The following is an 8729-nucleotide window of genomic DNA, read 5'->3' on the forward strand; positions in this document are numbered from 1 at the left end:
CAGATATCATATTGCTCAGACTGAGTAAGATCTGTTTCAAGAATCTGGGAGCATTTAAATTGGGCACATAAGTATTTAGCATTGAAACGTCTTCTTGTTGTATTTTTCCCTTGACCAATATAAAGTGACCATCTTTGTCTTTTTTGACTTTAGTTTCTTTAAATCCACATGTATCTGAAAATAAGATCGCAACTCCTCTTTTCTTCTGAATTGCATTTGCCTGAAAAATTGTCTTCCAACACTTGACTCAGAGCTTTAATTTGTCTTTTGAAGCCAGGTGTGTTTCTTGGAGATAGCAAATGGATGGCTTGTGTCTTTTAATCCAGTCAGCCAATCTATGTCTCTTCAGTGGGGAATTCAAGCCATTAACATTTATTGAGATAATTGATAAGTGTGGTAGTGTTCTATTCATCTTATTTTGTGAGAGTCCATTGCTTAGTTTTATCTTTTGCATCAGTGTGGAGGTTAGGTTCTGTCCTTTAATTTCTGAGTTTTTCCTTTGCTGTTGATCCATTGTGATGGTCAGTGTGTAGAACAGGTTGAAGTATTTCCTGTAGAGCTGGTCTTGTTGTGGCGAATTTCCTCAATGTTTGTATATCCGTAAACGATTTGATTTCTCTGTCAATTTTAAAGCTTAGCTTAGCAGGGTACAAAATTCTGGGCTGGAAATTGTTCTGTTTAATTAGATTAAAGATAGATGACCATTGTCTTCTTGCTTGGAAAGTTTCATTAGAGAAGTCTGCAAACACTCTGATGGATTTGCCCCTGTAGGTCAACTGGTGCTTACTTCTGGCAGCTTGCAGAATCTTTTCATTTGTCTTGACTTTGGACAGGTTCATCACAATGTGTCTTGGAGAAGCTCGGTTAGAGTTGAGGCGACCTGGGGTCCGATGTCCCTCTGAAAGCAGTGTGTCAGAATCTTTGGTGATATTTGGGAAATTTTCTTTTATAATATTCTCTAGTATGGCTTCCATTCCTCTGGGGCATTCTTCTTCCCCTTCTGGGATTCCTATAACTCGTATGTTGGAACACTTCATAAGGTCCCATAATTCTGACAGTGAACGTTCTGCTTTCTCTTTCTTCTTTTCTGCCTCTTTTACTATCTGAGTTATCTCAAGAACTTTGTCTTCTACCTCTGAAATTCTTTCTTCTGCATGGTCTAACCTGTTGCTGATACTTTCCATTGCATCTTTAAGTTCCCTAATTGACTGCTTCAGTTCCTTCAGCTCTGCTATAGCCTTTCTATATTCTTCGTATAGTTCATCTCTTATTTGATTCTGTTTTTGGATTTCCTTTTGGTTATTTTCCACTTTATTAGCAGTTTCCTTCATTGTTTCCATCATTTCCTTCATTGTTTTCATCATGTGTATTCTTAATTCCCTTTCTGTCATTCCTAACATTTCTTTATTGGTGGAATCCTCTGCAGTAGCTACCTCGTGGTCCCTTGGAGGGGTTGTTCTGGACTGGTTCTTCATGTTGCCTGGAGTTTTCTACTGATTCTTCCTCATGAGTGATTTCTTTTATCTGTTTCCTTGCCCTTAGGTCACATCTAATGTTTCCTTGCCCTTAGGTCACATCTAATGAAGAGGATTACACATTATATGCAAATCCTCAACTGTGAGCCTGATCCCATGACTTGAGGTTGACTCCTTGGAGTGGTATATATTCTATATGTGGAAAGAGATGTAAAAGACATAGTCAGTGATCAAATGCAGATGCTAGATTCTTGAGTCTTCCAGCCTCCCTTGTAGTTACGTGCCCTGGTTAGGTGTGCCAATTAGGTTCTAATCAGTGGAATGTTCACAAAAGTGATATGCTCTTACTCTAGCTGTGACCCATGAAAATATGAGCAGGCCTCAAAGATACTCAGTCTCCACCAACTTGAGGCAGGTGAACAAATTTGCCCGGAAAGCTATGTGTTGAAGATGATGAGTTTACAAGATAGAAGGGCTGTAGAGGGTTTCCTCAGCCTTGGTGATACTGCTTGTCAGTTTATATGCATGCTTTTGTGTAAGCCACTGAGATTTGAGCATTTATCCTAACTTTTATAGACCTGCCCTTATTTTCCAGGTACAGTCATCCATAATGTAATACTAACTTTTGTACCACAGAAGTGGGCCCATAAATCAGGCCAGTCACAGTACCCTGTCATCCAGCCATAGTGATTAGAAATGTGCAGGTTGACAAAACCAAGTTACTCAGAGACCATCTTTTCTCTGTTGCAAAAAAAGATGCCTTGTTATGGAATTAAGCAAAATGTCAAGCTACCTCTGGCCTCTGGTCACCATATAGAGCGAACCTGCATAATAATGAAATCATTATGGTCGCAATGATACTGCAAAAGAGGAAAGAAGCCATAAATTGAGAGTTTTTTTTTTTTTGTAGTTTTTGGCCAGGGCCAGGTTTGAACCCACTACCTCTGGTATATGGGGCTGGCGCCCTACTCCTTTGAGTCACAGGCACCACCTCATAAATTGAGACATTTGCTGGCTCCCTGCTTGGTTGAAATTCCAAGAGTAAGGGATAGACACTTTCAGGAATACCTGGGGATAAAAAACTGGGAGCTTGTGACTCTGCCATGCTATCACCTGGAAGTTTGCCTACCAGCCAGTTACAGTCAAGCAGAAATGGCAGCTTAATATATTTAAGCAGAGGACCAAGTAGCATTGATAACCACTCTTACTCCCGTATCTTCCATGACTACAGTGGAGTGAGAGATACAGAATTACTTAAGAGGTATGTAAATGTGATTCCTTATAAGAGCCCAGATGTTTGCCAGGGGTTGACTAGAGTAGTGAGTGGCAGAAACCCATGACAGAGGCCCTGGTATTAATCCATGAATTGGATGCAAGATCCTATTCAGAAAACATCATCAGCCACAAGTTCTGAGGCAAGAGCAGACAAAAACAATCACTTGGAGAGAACAAATCGTATTAACAATGGACATTTCAGCAACAAATTTAGGTGTCCCTGCAACACCTAATGTTATGAAGGTAAACGTATGTCCTGCAACCAGACAAAATCTGAGAGAGGAGAACAGCCTGAAAATACTTGAAACTTTGAACTTTGTGTGCTTGGATCCAAGAGTAATGTGAAATTAAAACAGGCAAACTGGGAGGGAGTAGGAAATCTCAGAACGCCAAAGCTTGTTTTTTTTATTTCTGACTATTACACAAAATAGTACCATTGTCGACGAATGGCACTCTTGAGATGTACAACTGGTGCATGTGAGTTAAGATTCCTTGGCCCTGGCTAGGAGGTTTGGCGTACTTACTATGTGCTAGTCAGCAAGCATCCTACTGGATTTGGGGCCTTAAGACAATTTCAATATCAAAATCGAAGCCCTAGGGAAATTGGTAGAAAGATGTCAGGATTTTGGAGTGTGTTCGTTAGTGACATCTTACAGGAAAGGGATGAACTTCAGTTTAAGCTAGCTACTTCCAGAAGAAAGAGACGTGTATAATACTACCTTTCTGAATTTAGCCAATTATCAATTATCAGCCTATACTCTCTGTTCTGAGCCATCATTAGTGCAAACAAAGGCAGACTGTTGCAAACACAATAAAAGATATCATTGGAACCCTGGGACAAGCCTGATTCTTGATCACCTCGTGCATCTTGTGCTGTACACATGATGTCAAACAAAAGTTGACAAATCTGCCCTATTGTGAGAAGCCGACCACTGAGGTACAACCTGGGGCCAAGGAGACAGGGATGACCTAGCTGCATATCCCTAAGCTTATCTCAGTTTATAATGTTTGCTCCAAAGGCCAGAATAGAAATGCTTAGTTAAATTTAGCTGGCTGGAAGATAGATACTGCATTGCATTCCTGCAACTCATTGCTAAGAGGCAAAAAGCAGATTGTACACCATGTCTGCATTTGGTTTCTATACTACATTTGCCAAAAAGCAAAGTGACCAGCAGCCATCCAGAACACCAAGTGACCAAAGACCTCATCTACTAGCTAATGAGAGCACCCTTGCTCCTTATACCACTATTTAATACAATTATTGTTATCATGCTGTATCATAAAAAGCTACATCCAAATCTAACCAAAAGAAACACAAGATCCAGAACTTTGGGGTTTTAAGCAGAATGCAATAACTAGATGAGACCTTGGCATGTCTCCCATTGGGCTAGAGAGTATTTCAGTTTTCCATGAGATGATCACATTGTCTTGAACTAGTGTATTTTTGAAAGTATATATACAGAAAGAAAAAAAATTATGGATGCTGGGTCCCAAGGGGTAGTATATACTGAGCAATACTTTTTCCTTTCTTCATCGTTTCTTTTCAGGAAATGCCTCTCTTCTACTCGATAAGGCTGCCAATTATATGACACTTTTCTCCCTGCCACAGAGATTCAGGCACATGAATCAAACTAGTTAGAACTGCTGATAACTATCCTTGAGAAAACTTGGAGCAAGTTTGTCTTATAATATGGTTAAAAAAAAAAAAAGCCACTTATAAGAAATTGAAAGAGAACAAAAATCCAGATGGTATCATTTGAAAGCCAGGGTCTTAGACTCATCCATTGTTCTTAATTTTTTACAAATTTTTCTTAATCTGCAACTAAAAAGAAACCCTGACTAATAGAGTCCCCTAAGTGACATGGTCCCATTCTTAGAAAATCTTACAGGACGATGATTAGGGCGGTGGTTACAGTTGTCTCTTCTCCCCATCGTTGGTAGTCAGTCAAATGCCTTCCTTGAAGAATCGTGTTTGATTTCATCAAGGAAGACAGTGATTTATGATTACTTCCTGATTGCCAAATTCATTAGCCTCTTTTCAGACCCTACCTTACCTGACTCTTCTGATATTTGACATCAGTTTTTGAAGCTTCCAGGGGGTCCGAATAAAATAATTCCCCTCTATCTTGCCTAGGTTCTGAATAATTTTGGAAATAAAACAAAGGCCCCAAATATCATTTTATTAGTGATAAAACTCAGTTGGTTGACAAAAATTAAGAACTTTTTAAATTAAAAATATTAAAAAATATATAGGTTGGTTAATGTTACTTTAGTGTAAAACCCAGAAGACGTGCCAACTTGTCCCCAGACTTAGGCAGATATATTCCTCCAATTTCTAGCAAACTTGACAAGGGCCATGCAGAGAATCAAATGAGAACTTTGTGGACAACTTTGTTCTCAAAACATTGGAAGACAGAACTAAATCAAACATTCTTCACAAATCTTCTAATCATATAAATCACTCATCCTACCCAGTATAGAAGAAGACGTAGAACTAATGGAGGTCCTTTCACAAGGTCCAAACATCAAACGTAGGAAAGATGCTTTTTCCGCTAGAATCATGGAAAGGTCCTACTTGATGCCCACTTTAGTTTCCATGATAACCTCCTATTTGTTGCTTCATCTCTCCAATCATTCCTACTTAGTATTTTTATGAATCTTCTACCTGGTTCTTAAACTTTAAAAATTCTCCATAATTCAGGCTTTAGCCCTATATGTATTTTACATTCTTTCCCAAAAGAATCTTATTTAAGCTCATAGTTTCATTTACCACATTTAAGGCAGATGATTCCATAACCTTTATTTCCAACCCATATAGATCCAAGACTATCAATAGAAATTACATGTTTAAGTTACTATTTCCTTCACATTTACCTCCAATAAAAATAGACCAAGATTACTGAATCCTATTCTTTCTATGTTCTCACATCTCATTACTTTCTTTACTCCCCTAGCCACTGCCTTAACTTGGCTTTCACCATCTTTCGCCCATGGTACTGCAGCAGTCAGTTACTCTCCCTCCTCGGATTCTGTTCTCTTCCATTTCATCCTCCACAATGGCACCTGAATCACTTCTCTACCTTGTGAAAACAATTGATTTCTGAATACAAAATCAATGAATAGTCATTGCAAAACACGGAGAAAATACAAAAAAGCACACATACAAGAACATATAACTCCACCAGCTAGAGATAGCCACTGTTGACATTTTAGTACAAACCTTTACACAGTGTTTTCTCTGCGTCTTTTTAAATAAGGTGAGAATGTGATTGCTGTATGTAGTGTGCCTTTTTAAAAACAGTGTATGTGAAAACTTTCTCATGGCATTGGATGTCTTGTATAATATCACTGTAAGAAAATACGCTGAATGTATCAATTAATTTAATTCACATGTTGCAAATTGGCAGCCTATTGCCAAAATATAGGCACATGCTATATTTTATCATCAGTGTATTTGAAAGTTGTTTGAATTTGAAATGCCTTTTACAAGGCACACTCTCTTCAATTCTTCACAGTTCCATAAATTCCTATCACCTTATGCTGGTCTATAGTGACTCACTCATGCCACTTGTTTTCATTTTGTTGTTGCCTCTTCTGTGTGGTATTTTTTTTTAATTTTGGCCATTGAGTTGAAAGTAGTAATCTCTCCAACCTATGGATGCATTTTCATTCATCTGGTACTTGTTGCCACCTGCTATGTATCAGGCATTGGGTTAAGTGAGAAAGTGGTTAGTAAAACAAACGTGATTCCTTATACTTCAAAGCTTATAATCTATTGTAAGAACCACACAAATGAAATAACTGCTACAATGGAAACTTGAACTAGAAACTTTCATTTTATTTTGGGGAGTTAGGCTTCCCTGAGGAAGAAATGTTGGAACAGAGACCTATCCAGTAGGAAGTAGGTAGGCAAAAATAGTAGGCAAAAAAGTAGAGAAGAATATCCCTGGCCAAAGCAACACATGTGCAAAAGGCCCAAAGAAAGAGGTATCCAACTGTGTCAAAAGAGCTGAGAAACAGCAAGTGAGAGGAAGAATGTTGGCCAGATGGAGGGGCGGGGGTGACAGATGATTCAGGGCCTGTGGAACATGCTAAGGATTTTGAGGAAGATGATATGAAATCTGTCTCCCTCTAACTTCTATTCACCCAATGACCCTCATCTTCTTTTCCTTAGATAAACATCCTACTCTTTTCAGTCATTCCTCATAGGACATGATTTTGAGATCCCCTTTATTCTCTTTGATCACTCTTTTTTGAAATTAATAAATTTTTAGTCCACTGTTTTGGAACCACAGCCAAGTAAAAAATATTAATTGATAAGTTGCGGGGTGGCAAATGACAGTCCTGCATAAGTCGTAACTAATTACTCAGCATCATTGTGGGACAGAATTGCTACATGAATAAAACATTTGAAATCAATTAAATGTTATTTGGGTAACATATATTTTGTGTTATTATTTTTTTACCAAAAATGTATTTCACCTCTTAAAGTTTATTTAGGTTAAAATTAAAATCAGTATTGTTTTTCTGTGTGTACTCCTAGATTGGTAAAGAAGGGAATAAAGGAAAGGGAAAACTTAAGAGAGTCCTGGATAATTGCCTCAGAGAAAGGCAATCTGAGAATAAAGGTAAGCCAGAGATGAGCTACAACAAAATAATGTGCATTAATTTTCATTACTAAATAAATAAGATGCCCACACTTAAGTTTTGGGTTCTGTTTTATGTTTGTTAGAACAATTTCTGGCTTGTATCTTTCTCAGGACAAATTGACTTCATTAAAAAGTTGAGGTGCAAACTGGTGATACAGGGAGAAGAATCCGGGGAATCCCAAAGAAATCTTTCATTCGTTTATTGATTATGCCACAAATGTTTATTAAATACCCACAATATTCATATAGTATGTACAATATTATTTAGGGAACTGGGTACAGCACACAAAAGTACATAGTTGTGAATTTATTTTGTGCCGGCATAGTTAGTAAAATACACCCTCAAAATACACACAGGAAATCATGCAGAGACCTTGAATCCTCAAATATACAGATGTTTTATACATATAACTTAACACAGAAAACAGCATCAGTGACTTTAATATTTGCAGACATAGCAATGACTTTAAAAAGCAGACAGTATTTCTAATCAGATATATGAGGAATGTAGATGTTGCCGTTCCATCCTAATAACAAGTGAAAAGATGAACAAAGGGAAAAGTCAACAGTTCTTCTTAGATTCCTCAGAGAAGAAGGTCACAGGGAAAATTTCTGCCTCCAAAATTGAAAAGACAGAAAGGCAGATATTGAGAATCATATCTTAAATGGAGCAGAAACCCAAGAACAGAAACATCTCTGGGAACCAGTGCTGGGAAGAGAAAACGTTAACTGTAATTGGTGAAATGCTGATGGCTCACTATGGACAATGAGCCTGAACGTTAAAAACTCCAGGACCATCCAGTCACGAGGGACTGCATACTCTTCGGAATTAAACCTTCAGGAACCCTACCCAGTTCTCATAGTGAATATTAGGGAAAAGTCTCTTCATGCTTCCAGCTAGGAAACAAAAAGAGAAAGCATTTTGAAATATATCCGAGAGTTCTGTCCTTAACAAAGCCAGCCCTAAAAGCTGTTTCACTAGGGACTACCCTGATGGGGTTTTATCAAAGCCTAACTAAACGGATGGTGCCTGTGGCTCAAAGGAGTAGGGTGCTGGCACCATATGCCGGAGGTGGCGGGTTCAAACCCAGCCCTGGCCAAAAACTGCAAAAAAAAAAAAAAGGAAAGCCTAACTTCCAACTCCATGTTGGGGGAAGGGAAATGTACAATTCCAGCCCCCTCTAGCAATTCTGTCCACATAAGAGGGAAAAATCAGTAAAAAATATTGGTGACATCCACAGTGCAGGGTTGTGCAGAGGACTGAGACCTAATCATAGGATTACAGGCAGCTTCCACTCCCCCCACAACTTGCCACTACATTACAAAAGGT

Source organism: Nycticebus coucang, chromosome 1 (assembly GCF_027406575.1).
Source record: "Nycticebus coucang isolate mNycCou1 chromosome 1, mNycCou1.pri, whole genome shotgun sequence".
Lineage (NCBI taxonomy): Eukaryota > Metazoa > Chordata > Mammalia > Primates > Lorisidae > Nycticebus > Nycticebus coucang.